The sequence below is a fragment of the Balaenoptera physalus genome (genome assembly GCF_965194825.1).
Source record: "Balaenoptera physalus genome assembly, chromosome: 2".
NCBI classification, from domain to species: Eukaryota; Metazoa; Chordata; class Mammalia; order Artiodactyla; family Balaenopteridae; genus Balaenoptera; species Balaenoptera physalus.
Window position 1 is genome coordinate 108,130,539 of NC_138883.1, and position 15,863 is coordinate 108,146,401.

General features: G+C 43.4%; 1 pseudogene across 1 annotated transcript in view; it reads left to right on the forward strand.

Annotated features, from left to right (window-relative positions):
* LOC309654718 (glycine cleavage system H protein, mitochondrial pseudogene) overlaps nt 1-15,863 on the forward strand; it is a 34,560-nt pseudogene that overhangs the window by 8,012 nt on the left and 10,685 nt on the right. Inside the window, exon 2 of the transcript in view lies at nt 9,707-9,837. The product of the transcript in view is annotated as a glycine cleavage system H protein, mitochondrial pseudogene (transcript). The remainder of the gene's footprint in view (nt 1-9,706; nt 9,838-15,863) is intronic.

Consider the following 15,863-nt stretch of genomic DNA (forward strand, 5'->3'; position numbering starts at 1 on the left):
GCCTCCAGAACTGTAAGAAATAAATGTCTAGTGTTTAAACTACCCAGTCCATAGTATTTTGTTATAGCAGCCCAAACAGACTAAGATAGCTGGCCTGGCGAACACTTCACCTCATTCTTGAGGATTGTGCTAAGTTTCCTGTATGTGTCCCCCACCAGCTCTGTGCCCATCCTTCACCCTGCTCTGTGCCCGGGAGGCTGACTTTGATGGGCCGTATCAGCTGGCTTCTCTTGCCCTCTGGTTTCTAGACCCCTTTTGAGTGGGTCATCTGTGATCTGCCAGTATCCCCTGACAGGATATGCTCCCCTTTTAGTCTAGAAGGCTTTGCAGATGGGGTCCATCGGCTTTTCAGTTGTCAGTCTAACCAGGTCACTGCACAGATGTCTACTGTCCCTGTCTGTGGAACCCTTCAGGTTTGACAGGTCATGGCTCCTCCTATTCGTTGCTTTAGATGGATAGGAGAATCTTAAGGGAGACGGCCTAGGCCTTGGCTATGCAGATCTTTGCCAGTTTGTGGACCAGCAGCATTGGGATCACCTAGGAACTTTTTGGAAATGCAGACTCTCAGGCCCCATCCAGACCTACTGAGTCAGAATCTACATTTTAACAAGATCCCCTGTGATCCGTGTGTATATCCCAGTGTGAGAAGCCCTGGCCACCACACAGCCATTCTCTCTGGAGTCTTCCTACCTCCCCCATGGGGCTGTGCGGAAGCCAGACCCAGATTCCTACTACTCCAGGGTAGCAAATCAAGGCTATTTCTCTAGATGGCAGCAGGGAAGTTCCCCACCTCTCCTGTTTCTCCAAGATACTTTGTTCATTCTAGCAAATTTCATTCTCTCTTATCATGTCAAGGAACCCTTTAAGTCAATGATACTCAAACTTGATTGCTCATTAGAATCACCAAAGGAGCCCCCTAGGTCAATTAGAGTATTTGGGCGTGGGACCCAGGTGGCAGTGTTTTAAAAACTCCCCAGGTGATTCCAAGAGGAGCCAAGGTTGAGAGTTCTCTGGAGGGCTTAAAAATTTCAAAAGCGAAGTCCAGGACTTCCCTGGTGGCGTAGTGGTTAAGAATCCGCCTGCCAATGCAGGGGACACGGGTTCGAGCCCTGGTCCAGGAAGATCCCACATGCCGCTTAGCAACTGGGCCCGTGAGCCACAATTACTGAGCCTGCGCTCTAAAGCCCACGTGCCACAACCACTGAAGCCCACCCGCCTAGAGCCTGTGCACCTCAACAAGAGAAGCCACCGCAATGAGAAGCCCGTGCACCGCAAAGAAGAATAGCCCCCCCTCGCCGCAACTAGAGAAAGCCCGCGCGCAGCAACGAAGACCCAACGCAGCCAAATACAAATAAATAAAATAAATAAATTAAAAAAAAAAAAAAAAAAAAGCGAAGTCCAGGAAGAACTCCAGGCTACTTTTGCTTAAAGGTAGAAAGAGGGAAAAATACAGAGAGAGAAACATCATTAATTAATAATTCAGAACATCCAGGCTCAGTAGCCACATGAGCTGTCCCAGCACCATCTTGCTGGTCTTGATGATCAGGTCTCTGGTCTTCTCCTCATCTCTCTATTACTTCCTGCAAACCCCCTCATGATCTGCTCAAGTCTCCAGGGAAGAAAGTGAGCTCCTTGGAAGCCAGGTGCTCTCTCAAACGTCATTGTCTTCCCACAGCTCATAGTGAAGATGCTGAGGTCAGCATAAATTTATGCAAATATAATCGCTCCCTTTTCTGAACTCCTGCAATGCTTATTGCCTGCGTTAATCATTTCTCAATAACCACCGCTGTCTTGTCTGCTTTTCATTTTTACACTCTCGTACTGCAAATTCACTTTCCCTATGTGTATGTGTCTATGTCTTCTCTTCCCTAAAAGCCCATAGGCTTCTCAAAATCAGGTTTTGGTCTTATCTCCCCCATGCCCACTCCAGTGCTTAGTAAGCACAGAACCCTGTCCATTGAGTGACATACTCAGCAGAACTGACTTGTGGTCACTCTTTGAGGACTGTTTCCCTCCGGGTTTATCTAGAACCCTTTTTTCTTGTCATAACTTTACTAGGTTCTTTTTTTTTTTTCCCTTTATGTTCAAGCTCATTTCTTTTTTTTTTTATTTTATTTTATTGAAGTATAGTTGATTTACAATGTTGTGTTAATTTCTACTGTATAGCAAAGCGATTCAGTTATACATATATATCCATTCTTTTTCCTATTTTTTTCCATTATGGCTTATCACAGAATACTGAATATAGTTCCCTGTGTTATACAGTAGGAACTAAGTTCTTCTTAATGCATGCCTTTGGTCTTTCCTCTGCCTTGACTTGGTGTGATGAAAACATCAAAAGACAACCTAATTCCAGCTAAGCCTCCATTAACTTGTTGCTAAAATTGGGAAAGTAATTCTATGTCATTGTAGGGTTAATGAGATATTACAGGGAGCTCTGCCCTTGGAATGTATGTAGAAGCAAAATAAATGAAAATCATTCTGATTTTCCATTAGATAAAAGCTGCTTAAAAGGCTAATAGGTCAAAGGGCTCAAAGTATTAAGAAGAATGGTGCTCTATTTATTCACATTAAAAAACTGATTCAACTATTTATGGAATGTCTGCTATATACAAAGCAGTAGGCAATGTAAACCCTGTTTCCTAGGAGCACAGAAACTTTTTAACTCTAATAGCCACTTAACCACTTGAAGTTGTTTCCCCATCTGTAAAATGAAAATATTTATACCTATTACATAAGGTTATACGAAGATAAAATGAGACAATGCTTGTAAGGTACATAGTATACTGAGAGTGTTCAATAAATGCCGACTGTAATTCCCGGAGCTTGTTGATGATAAAGAAACCAGTTGGCCCTGGGAATCTTGGGCTGATGGTGATTTCCCTCATAACAACGCGTACAATGCAAAGTTTTTACAATAGTTCTGCCTTAAGGAAGATTACGAATATATTCCATCTGCAGAAAATACTTGCTGGAGTCTTAACCTTTGAATCAAAAGCTGAGAGATTGTTCTTTCAAAATCCAATAGGTGGCACAAGGAGTACTGGCCAGCAGAGAGCTTTATCTTCCCACTTCCAGAGGGCCTTCATCTTGGACATGTCTTCCTAGTCTGTCACATGGTCACTCCATAAGTAGCTGTGCATAATAGACTCTTCAAATATACAGACCATGGTTATTATGGGTTTTCCTTAAAGAAAAAAGAGATGTAGTCTAGAAAGCAGTTGAGAATGAGTCCAGTTTTTCCCAAATACTTTCCCCTAAATATTCCGCTCATCTGAAACTAGTTAATTGCACTAAACTACTTAAATTCGAAATTGCCCTTATATGAAAGTTAAATACCGTTGTCTGTAAATGTATTTCTTATAGAGACACATGGTCCAAAAATCTAGTAGAAGGTCTGTCATCATTATTAACAGTGCCAGCTCTGTCATCACTGGGTGGTGTGGATGCTAAAGCAGTGGGCACTGGTCGATGAGCTGGGGGAGTGGGGGAAGATGGTCTGCCGTATTTGCTAATTTCTGTAGATGTTTCCACCATGGCCAGTTTCAAGTGCTAAGATGAACTCCCTTACACAGAGTAGGGAAGAGATGAGCACAATATCCTGATCAGGTAATGCCAAAGTCTTATTTTAGAAATATTTCCATTATCATCAGAAGTGCTACTAAAATACCCATGTTGATGATTTGAGGCTTCCTTTTCTCTGTCCTCTGATCAAAAAGCAGAGAGTGGGAATGAAAAATGGGAGGAAGAATGGACTACTAGACTCACCCAAACTGAATGATTGGCCTTAAGTAAAGAAGGGGTCACCTACTTGATTGTTTCACCCACCTGAGCTCGACACATAACAGAGTCAAAGCTCTATAAGGCGTAGCTCTCTGACTTGCTATTAAAGAGGTAATATATTAAATACAGAATTTCAGGTTAGGAAGGGACAATCCACTCCAATTTTAGACAGCTCTGATTGTTCCTTTATATCATGTCAAAATCTGCTTGCTTCTATTTGCAATAGCCAGGACATGGAAGCAACCTAAGTGTCCATCGACAGATGAATGGATAAAGAAGATGTGGCACATATATACAATGGAATATTACTCAGCCATAAAGAGATATGAAACTGAGTTATCTGTAGTGAGGTGGATGGACCTAGAGTCTGTCATACAGAGTGAAGTAAGTCAGAAAGAGAAAAACAGATACTGTATGCTAACATATATATATGGAATTAAAAAAAAATGGTTCTGCTGAACCTATGGGCAGAACAGGAATAAAGACGCAGACGTAGAGAATGGACTTGAGGACACAGTGGGGGAAGGGTAAGCTGGGACGAAGTGAGAGAGTGGCATGGACATATTTACACTACCAAATGTAAAATAGATAGCTAGTGGGAAGCAGCTGCATAGCACAGGGAGATCAGCTAGGTGCTTTGTGACCACCTAGAGGGGTGGGATAAGGAAGGTGTCAGGGAGGCACAAGAGGGAGAGGATATGGAGATAGATGTATACATAGAGCTGATTCACTTTGTTATACAGCAGAAACTAACACAACATTGTAAAGCAATTATACTCCAATAAAGATGTTAAAAAGCAAAAATCTGCTTGCTTTTAACGTAAATTCACTTATTGAGTTCTGGCCTAGCGAAAGAACATAGGAAATACATGTCATTCATTTTCCAAATGACAACCCAGAGCTACTTGAGGATGGGGTTTCATTTCCTCTTTGGGTTTACTTCTCCAGGGTGAATATCACAGGCTCCTACAAACAGTATTTGCTGTTTCTCGTCACCCTTTTCATGTTTCTCTGGACATGCTCCAATTTGCCCATATCCCTCTTAAACTAGGCCCAAGGTCTGAACACATGTCCAGCTCAGAATGACAGGGAACCACTCTCCATCTTGTTCTTATCATCACATGTGTATCTGTACAGCCCAAAATCGCATAAGATTTTTTGGCAATGCAATGGCACCACACTCTTGATTTATATAAAATTATAGCTGACTAAAATCCTACGTCTTTTTTTTTTTTAATTAGTTTATTTATTTATTTATTTTTGGCTGTGTTGGGTCCTCGTTTCTGTGCGAGGGCTTTCTCTAGTTGTGGCAAGCGGGGGCCACTCTTCATCGCGGTGCACCGGCCTCTCACTACCGCGGCCTCTCTTGTTGTGGAGCACAAGCTCCAGACGCGCAGGCTCAGTAGTTGTGGCTCACGGGCCCAGCTGCTCTGCGGCATGTGGGATCTTCCCGGACCAGGGCTCGAACCCATGTTCCCTGCACTAGCAGGCAGATTCTCAACCACTGCGCCACCAGGTAAGCCAATCCTACGTCTTTTTAACTGTTATTAATCCTCATATCCCTTATGCTATAATTACATTTTAAGAAATCTAAGTCCAATGAATATACTAAAAACCATTGAATTGTACCCTTTAAATCAGTGGGTTGAATGATATGTGGATATCTCAATAAAGCTGTTAGAAATATAAGTTCAAGAAAGAAAGACAGATGTGTTTTATTAAATGCTAAATTTGGTGGGGACTTCCCTGGTGGTCCAGTGGTGAAGACTACACACCTCCAATGCAGGGGATGCAGGTTTGATCCCTGGTCGGGGAACTAAGATCCCACATGCTGCGCGGTGCAGCCCCCGCCCAAAAAAAAAAAAAAAAAAAAAGCTAAATTTGGTGTTTTATTAAATAACTACTATATTTTGACAGGCACATTATCTCATAATTCTTTCAACAATACCTTATACCCTTGAGTCCTACAGACATTAAGGAACAGGTGCAAGTGGAGGAGCAAGGATTTGAACCCAGGTCTGCTCGGGATGCCCACGTTCATGTCATGCTCATTCCACCATGCCATCCCGCCTCCCTGTCACCTTGCTGTGTGCAAGGCTTTGTGATTGGTGCCCAACTGAAGTCAGTGGAGGAGGTCTGCCAGGCAGGCAGAGCTGCAGGACCACATGGGTCCTGAGAGTAGTAACAGGTGACATGATAATTGAGAGAGATTCAGTGTTAGAAAGACCTAGAAGGTAACAAAAGGTAGGTGTCCCATACGTGGAGCAAATAAGATTATTGGCAGTGGTGAAAGTGGGGGTGGGGGAATAGGAGAAACAGTGGGAGTGACCCAGACTGGCAGTGTGGGACAGACAGGACAAGTGGCAGTTAGCAAGCTCCCAGCCTGGTCTGCCTTTCATGGGTGTTACCTGGAGAAAATAGACGTAAGCAAGTTAGGGTCCTGATTTTGAAGAGACCAGGGTCCTGGTCAGGTTATGGAGGCAGGAGCTAAAGCCTGAGGAATCAAGGACTCATGCTTTACAACAAGGAATTAGAATAGGGACTCGATGCCTGGTTGAAGGCAAAAGCCCAGAGGCCAGAACCAGGGCATTTGATCAGAGCAGGACAAGTCACAGGATAACCTAACTTTGTCCCCTGAACTACTGAAGCAGGGCTCCTTAAAGCCTTCAGCTAGAGACAGGATTGGGCCCTGAATCTGGGGGAGGGCCAAAGCTATAGATGAGTGTCAAGTGGCACGGTGATGGGGACTGATAGCTCCTTAGGAGAGACCAGTGCCTATCGCATTGTGTTTTGCTTTGTTTCCTGCAACACGCATGACCAATGACAGCTCTAGGTACACGTACCCCTTTAAAAATAATTCAGGGATAGACACAATTCTGGGTGTGCCATCTATAATGCCAGCTGCTTCCTACTACACAAAAAAGCGTTTCAGGAAGTGACTAGGAGAGAGCACTGTTTTGGAATAACTATGAATCTGTTCTATTCAGTTTTATCATCAGCAAAAATTACTTGTATGCATGTCTGATTTTGGCAGGCCTGTGTGATGGGACCCCCCTGGGTGGGCATCCCCATGTGGACCCCGCCTGGCGTGGCCTCTCTTTCTGTGCCAGCTCCCTCACTCAGCCAAGGCTCCTTGGGTTTCACGTAACAGATACAGTTCAAGCTTGCCTGAGCTAAAACAGAGAGTGGACTGGACATGGGCCAGAGCCAGAAGGGCAGCTGGGCCTCAAGGGGGTTAGAACAAAGCCCTGAGAGGCCCATGGGAATGCAGACAGCTATTCTCTTGCCACCTCCCCTTTTCTCCCAGGGGCGACCTGGTTTCTCATCTCTACTTCTCCCTGACGTTTTTAGTCATCTTTTGCTACATTCCAGTTTTTTCTGCCTCCCAGAGTACATCGTGAAAATGGCCATGCCAGCCCCTTATTGTATGCTGTCCTAAATCTAGGGCCAATAGTGACTGACCAGAAGGGCTGTGTCCGCATTCCAGATGTCCTGCAGACAGAGTCTCAGCTTGGGTCAGGAGCGTCTCCTCCAATCAGCTGTAAGCGCTTGGGGTGGTAGTGACTCCTGGGGCCCACCCCTGTGGAAGCGGATACACAGAAGCTCTTTAAAAAGGAGGCACAGACTGAACTAAGACCCCCTAAGGTGCCTACTCTCTCCAAACTGTTGTCAAGGCAGCCAGTGGCTCTAAGTCCTCCCGTTCATGCTGCCTCACTGTAGCTCTGCCTTCTCCCTGAAACACTGAACAATACCTAAACATAGTTTGTTAACTGAAAAGGCCTTCATCATGAACTTCATTGATGATGAATGTCTGCAACAAAAACTTTTTTTTTTCATGTAGAATAATCAAATCTAGGGACCACACATTAAGGGGAGAAACCAGTTTAAGCAAAAGACCCACCAAGTACATTGGAAATGAGCCTGTTTACAAGGATCTACATTGCCTAACAATATATTTTACAACCAACAGAATTACTTAGGCATATGTACAAGTAGTTAATTTGCAAAGTGCCTTTTTAAACAGCCCTCAAATTATGTCTGAATGAAAACTATCTTATTCATACTTCTCTAGGTATCCAAAGAATAAAACCTGAAATCAGAGACTAGAAGCAGAAAATCTGGAGGTTCTGACTTACATGGCTTCCTGCTTCAGATTAATAAGGTAACATTAATGGAACCATGGGGCAGGTTACTAAATCTGAAGGCTGTACTCTTAGGCTCTGAGAGCAACCAAGACTCCTTCCCCTATAATCTCTAACGATGATGATGATGATGATGATGGTATTATCTGAGCACTGATTTTGTGCCAGCCACTGTGCTAAGCACTTTGCATAGATTATCACATTTAATCTTTATAACTTCTCTATGAGATAGATTAGGGGTCCCCAACCCTGTTAGGAACCGGGCCTCACAGCAGGAGGTGAGCGGCGGGGCGAGTGAGCGAAGCTTCATCTGTATTTACAGCCGCTCCGCATCGCTCGCATTACCGCCTGAGCTCCGCCTCCTGTCAGATCAGCGGCAGCACTGCATTCTCATAGGAGCATGAGCCCTACTGTGAACTGTGCATGCGAGGGATCTAGGTTGCGCGTTCCTTATGAGAATCTAACGCCTAATGATCTGAGGTGGAGCTGAGGCGGAGGTGATGCTAGCGCCGGGGAGAGGCTGCAAATACAGATTTTCATTAGCAAAGGGTTTGACTGCACAGAGACCATAATAAATGAATTGCTTGCAGACGCATATCAAAACCCTATCAGGGAGTGGCAAGTGAAAACACGCTCAGGGCTCCCACTGATTCTGCATTATGGTGAGCTGTATAATTATTTCATTATATGTTACAATGTAATAATAATAGAAATAAAGTACATAATAAATGGAATGTGGTTGAATCATCCCGAAACCTTCCCCCCGCCCTCCGCCCCACACCCCACTCTGTGGAAAAATTGTCTTCCACGAAACCGGTCCCTGGTGCCAAAAAGGTTGGGGACCGCTGTGATAGATAGTATTATTTTCCCCACTTTACGGATGAAGAAACTAAGGCAGCATGCTAGTTAAGGTCCCATGAATGGTAATTTGCAGAACAAGCATATAAGCCCAAGTCTGGCTGAAGCTGAAGACCTTAACCAATATAAAATACTTAGATCGTCCAACAAGAAATTTTTGTAAAAAATTGAAAACGAAGCTCCCTAATGGACAGTGGGAGTTCCTATCATTTTTTTATCTCATGAGGAGTTTTCATTTTCAATGCATCTAAACAAGTTGTTGGGGGTTTTGTTTTTGTTTTTTGTTTTTGTCTCCTATAAGGAAGGCACTGATGTCAAGGGTAATGCAAAAATGATTAAGACCCTCTTGGGTTTCTCAAGGAGCTCAAGGTCATCTAATACTTAACAAGAGGCTGTACAAAATAGTTAGAACGCTGAATATAGTGTCTCATCCCAGTAACATCCTAGCTCTAGGAGATGAAGGGAAGGAATGATCATGTCTACTAAGTATATAAAAGTTACGATTTGCTGCTGTTAGCTGAATCATGTCAGAGAGACAGAAATCCCCTGTTGGCCAAAGTAATCAACAATTCTCAGGTGTGATTCTCAGCAGGACCAGTACAACTTCTGGTTAATCATGTACCCGTGTCTTTAAGTGAACTGTGGGTTGTGACCCTTATGAATAAGACACAAGACTAAAGGAAGAAATGGATCCTAGACAGGATTGATCCTTGTGGCCTGTTCTCAGTAAACACTGTCCCTGAAGAAAACACCTCTGCTGTGAGCTGTCAGCCGGCAAACCGAGGCAGGGACAACAGGGAGAAGGGCAGGGGAGATCTTTGGAAAGAGCTGTCCCCTCAACGTGACACTTTCAATCTCAAGGATCTTTCCAGAGCAGTCCCAGGAATAAATGGGTACACCTGTTCTTTGTACTTTGATTGCAGAAACCAGTCCATCATCTGCCGCCAGCTGGACCCAGTGGATCTCAGTGCTGCCTGCCATCAGAAATCTGAACCATGCACCGATTGCTTGCTCTGTGCTCCACTTCCATGACCGAACCCTGCTTTCTGTTCAGGTAAGGCGAGCCCAGCTGTGTTTTTCTGAAGTTTCTCTGTTTCTCTGTTTTCCTGAAGTCTGCAGCGGTCTGTGATCAGGACGTAAAGTCTTATCGATGGCAGTGGAAAGCAGGATGCACTCCAGATTTTGGATAAAATAGCTCCAATGCTCCTTTTCATTTATATATGACTTTACATGACAAAGCCCATCACAATCATCATTAATTAAACCCGCCGCTTGGTGCCCTCTGAGGCAGGGCTGAAATAGTCTGCTCATTTTACAGCTGACAAAACAGATAGCAAGGCTTAGGGGTTTGCTGAAGTGAAGTGGTGTGCAACCAAGGAAGCCTGCCCCAATTCCCTTTCTAGTTCATTCTTTTTGGCCTGGAAGAGGCCTTCAAAGTGCCCAGCTCTTAACTCCAAACAGCTTAAGGAAGTCAGCTGGGAAGAGCTGCTTGGCAGGGGAACGGCAGCTGTCACAACCAGAGCACAGTGTGGGGCTTGAATTCTTTGAAAACAGCCAAGTCATATTTTTCTGGCTCTCAGTGGATGTTAAACACACATGCACATAAGGTTTCTCCTGCCAGGCCAGAGAGCAGGCCAGGAAATGTGGGCAATTGTAGCAATGTCACATTTGACCTGGTGGAAAGCCGCCTACCCACTACCCACACTTCACCCGTCTCTTACCAGATCCTTTATATTAAAATTTTAAATGAACTCAGAATTGAACCTATTCCAAGAGCAGACCTAGTCCCATATTTGTGGGATGTGGGGAACAGGAAAAATGGAGGCCCACCTATCATGTGTCTAAATATTAAAAAATTATAGCTGAAGCTAACAAGTTAGCCTTGACAGGCCAGTTCGCCTTTCCTACCTTGATAGATGTTTATAATGACCTATAAAATCAGTTTGATTGATGCAAAACTCCTCAGAGCTCCACACCAGAATGTGGTGGTTCCAAGAAAGCAGTTCTGGCCTGATGTCATTTCCCACCCGCCACCCTGGCCCATATCATAAAGGGCCTTATATACACACGACGATGATCCCACCCCACATACGTTCAAGCTCCTGCCACATCGGCACCCCCTCACAGCCACCGCTTTGGGCCTGTGGTACCACACCAATGGCACGGTCTCGCTTTGGAAGGGTAGATCGGGAAAAGAGGTTCATACCAGTCCTGGAAGCAGGGACTTTGGCAGGGAATTCTGGACCTAAAAGCAGGGCAAGGCTCTGAGTGAATAAATCACTTGGCCTGTGGATTCCTCACCCAGTGAAGAGGAATGAGCAGAAGAGAGCAAGAGTAGGGCTCTCTAAAGAGTGGGCCCCAGGGAGGGGCCTCTTGCCAAGACCTAAGAGCAAATGCTCTCTGGCCAAATAATAAATCAGCCAAAAGCGTGAGTTAATACTGGAGACGGCACAAATCTGGATACCGTAAATAATTTCACTTCAACTACAAGGCACAGAGGCATGAGCTGTTTCAAGTACTATGTCTGCTGCCTCCCACAAATAACTTACTTACTCTGGGCAGTAGGCGTGGTCTCCAGTAGGTGTCAAGGCCAGAAACCTAATGAATAAGCTCTGTAATTAAATATTTTACTCAAGAGGCTGAGCTCCCATAAAAAAACAGATACCAAAGCTCTAGGTGGTGACCCTAGGTTGGGTACCCCTACTATTGCCTCCCCAAAATGGACCAAGTGGGTAGAAGGAGAGATTCCCCGGGCCCCTGGGCGTGTGCCGCCTTGCTCTTTGTGGAGGGGTCCTTGGGTCAGCCGAGGTTTCAAGGAGCCATGGGACAAAACAGATCCCTCTGCCCACATCATTTCCCTTAGAGTCAGAGTCATGCTCCCAGTCCTGGGGCTTGAGATGCAAAGAGGTTAACATTACCAGCTCCCGTATTAACTCACAGATCAACTTTGTTTAAATTAATGATTTACAACATTTAATTTTAGGGGAACCATGTCCACATCTAAAAAGTACTTTTATCATCAAATTCTCAAGGCCAAAGATGTAAATAAGGAAATGTGTAAGATGTATATTCTGATGCTAATTTGTGACTGTGCTGTATGTCAATGGTAACAGCATTGAATTCTGGATTCTTGATTCAAAGGCTTTAGTCCTACCTTCTCTGACAGCATTGTTCCTAATATATGAAGGACATATTTCCTTAATGATCTTTCGATGGTGGTTATATAAATTAATACATTTAAATTTTTTTTTTTTTTTTGCTTTTAAAATGGAGATAAAAACAGAACCCAAATCAGAATAAAAGAGTCAATTCACACCATCACATAGTGGTCACATCTGTGGAGTGAACAGACAGGTCCTCTTCCTGCCCCTACAGCCTTCACCCCCACAGATCCACTATCTGTTCAGACACCCATTCTGTAGAGCCAGGGACAATCTGCGTGCCTATACTGACCCCATCTCTGGTTGTCACTTGATAACATGGCCCATCTACTTTTGTGTTGCCACCCACACAAGTATCCAACTTCCTGAAGGCATGCCCTCAGCCTCCCCACCACAGTTCAAGTTCCCACATTATCTGATCCATCCTCCTCGCCCATCCAGTTCAGGTGAATTGTATGTCCAAAGAAGGTGATGTGGTGCTGTCAATAAGACCTTGCTGGAACGGTACAGTCCTGTCATCGAATGAGATGAATGACTCTCAGACAATGTTGATGGCTGCTAGTAACACCTGATGTCACTGATATCGAGGAATGTAACCTTTCATTTATCCAGAATAGTCAGGGAACAGGGAGTTCTAATATACTGGATAATCCGCTTAACTATAGACTACCAGTTTTGAAAGAAAAATAAACTAATTTGGAAAGAACTATAAATAACACAACAGCACTTTACTGGCAGATCATAACTTTACCTGGCATTGTAATTATTTACCAGTGTGCTCCACCTCCCCTGCAAGGCCATCAGCTTCTTTCTTTTTTTGTTTTTTTGGCCCCACTGTGTGGCATGCAGGATCTTAGTTCCCCAACCAGGGATCGAACCTGCACCGCCTGCATTGGGAGTGCAGAGTCTTAACCACTGGACCACCAGGGAAGTCCTACCTTTGGCTTCTTTTTTTTTTTTTTTTTTACCATCTTTATTGGAGTATAATTGCTTTACAATGTTGTGTTAGTTTCTGCTGTACAACAAAGTGAATCAGCTATATGCATACATATATCCCCATACCCCTGCCCTCTTGCATCTCCCTCCCTCCCACCCTCCCTATCCCACCCCTCTAGGTGGTCACAGAGCACCGAGCTGATCTCCCCATGTGGTGCAGCTGCTTCCCACTAGCTATCTATTTTACATTTGGTAGTGTATATATGTCCATGCTACTCTCTCACTTCGTCCCAGCTTACCCTTCCCCCTCCCCGTGTCCTCAAGTCCATTCTCTATGTCTGTGTCTTTATTCCTGTCCTGCCCATAGGTTTATCAGAACCTTTTTTTTTTTTTTAGATTCCATATATATGTGTTAGCATATGGTGTTTGTTTTTCTCTTTCTGACTTACTTCACTTTGTATGACAGACTCTAGGTCCGTCCACCTCACTACAAATAACTCAATTTCATTTCTTTTTATGGCTGAGTAATATTCCATTGCATATATGTGCCACATCTTTTTTTTTTCTTTTTTAACATCTTTATTAGATTATAATTGCTTTACAATGGTGTGTCAGTTTCTGCTTTATAACAAAGTGAATCAGTTATACATATACATATGTCCCCATATCTCTTGCGTCTCCCTCCCTCCCACCCTCCCTACCCCACCCCTCTAGGTAGTCACAAAGCACCGAGCTGATCTCCCTGTGCTATGCGGCTGCTTCCCACTAGCTATCTATTTTACTTTTGGTAGTGTATATATGTCCCTGCCACTCTCTCACTTTGTCCCAGCTTACCCTTCCCCCTGCCTGTATCCTCAAGTCCATTCTCTAGTAGGTCTGTGTCTTTATTCCCATTTTGCCCCTAGGTTCTTCATGACCATTTTTTTTTTTTTTTTTTAGATTCCATATATATGTGTTAGCATATGGTATTTGTTTTTCTCTTTCTGAGTTACTTCACTTTGTATGACAGACTCTAGGTCCATCCATCTCACTACAAATAACTCAATTTCATTTCTCTTTATGGCTGAGTAATATTCCATTGTATATATGTGCCACATCTTCTTTATCCATTCATCTGTCGACCACCATTGGCTTCTGAAGAGATGGTCTGGATCAGTTTCATCTTTATTACACTTATAGTACCTGGAGAGTTGCTTTATATATTGTAGGTACTAAAAATTTTTTTTATTAAATAAAAATATAGTTGACCCTTGAACAATGTGGGGGCTTGGGGTGCCTACCCAACACGGTCAAAAATCTGCATATAACTTTTCACTCCCCCGAAACATACTGCTAAAAGCCTACTGTTGACTGGAAGCCTTACCGATGACATAAACAGTCCACTAATATATATTTTGTATGCTATATGTAATGTATACTCTATTCTTATAATGAAGTAAGCTACAGAAGAGAAAATTTTATTAAGAAAATCATAAAGTAGAAAAAAATTTACAGTACTATACTGTACTTATACTGTAAGTTTATGTTGTCTGTTTACAAGATGAATCTTCTGTCAGTACCTACATCAATATTATCTTATATAATACAAAACACTGTAGATGTTATCCAAGTAACTAACACTATTACCCAAAAACTGGGTTCACCTCTTGGTGGATGTTGAGCCAAAAGACACAACCAAGCCAAAGAGCAGGAGAAGGAAGGACTTAAGCAAGTAAGGAGAACACTGGGGATCTTTCCCAAAGAAGTGTCTCCGCTTAAGCTAAAGGTACATGCATATTTATGTAGGGGCTTGAGCAGAGGAGAATTCAGCATAGAATTGGGCAAAGGTCGACAAGAGTCCAAGCTTTAGTTGATTGAAGTCACAAGAGTCAGAAAAGGTCAACATCATCATCCTTTAGGTTCTGGTTGATCTGGTGATTGAGTGCTTCAGGCTCATCTTTACCACTGAAATAGAACTGGGAGTCTTTACAGCTGATTTGCTCTCTTTGCTATTGTTACTTACTTCTCTTGCCTGGTAACAGTCATTTGTTCCTGCTTCTTTTGTTCCCTTAAGATTATTAATTACTGAGATCTGTTCGAGGACAAGCACTGTGGCCAGGCTTAGATCACAAAATGACTTAGGCCAAAAGTGGCTTCTCTTTGTCAAGAAAGCCATGCCTGGTTCACTTTCTCTGGGGACCCTCTACCCAGTCTGCTTCCAAAATCCCCCCTTGAGATATTTCATTCTTCAATCCTGAGGGGTACTGGACTGAAGGTAAGTCTTCTGTAACTGCTTCCTGCTGAGAATGGATGTCTTAGTCTCCCTAGTTAGAGAAGTGAAACTCTCTTGCTGCTAGAGCTAGGTAAGTTTTGGGGTCCACCAAAGTAGTGTCTGAACCTTGCTTGAATAGCATTATTCTAGCAGGTGTAGAAGAGGCACAGTGGGAGAGACAGTTAACAGCAACTTTGCAACATCATTAGCACAGACTTGAGCCAAGAGCCCCCTAAACCAAACCATTTTTCTAATATTTTCCCTAAACTGGGAGGGGATCATTCAGAGAGGAGATTTGATTTTTTATGTGCATCATAAGGTGAGTTATATTAGAAGACTCATCAGGTATTAAAAACAGCATTTGGTATATATTATAGCATAAGTTCCTCCTTGAGAGGCTGTTAAAATATCAAGGGCCATGCAGTTTTGTAGGACCGCTTTTTCATCATAGAAACTTCTGAGTTCATTAGACTGACAGCCTGATTACTGTTGTTAAGGCTTGCTGGATAAATTTTGTTAAAGCCTCTATGTGAGTGATGATGACGTCCTCTCTGTTTGATTTCTTTCTTTCTATTTTTTTTTTTTTTTTTTTTTTTTGGCCACACCATGCAGCTTGCAGGATCTTAGTTCCCTGACCAGGGGTTGAACCCCAGGCCCACTGCAGTGAAAGCTGAAAGCACCAAGTCCTAACCACTGGACCACCAGGGAATTCCCCTCTATGTTTGATTTCTA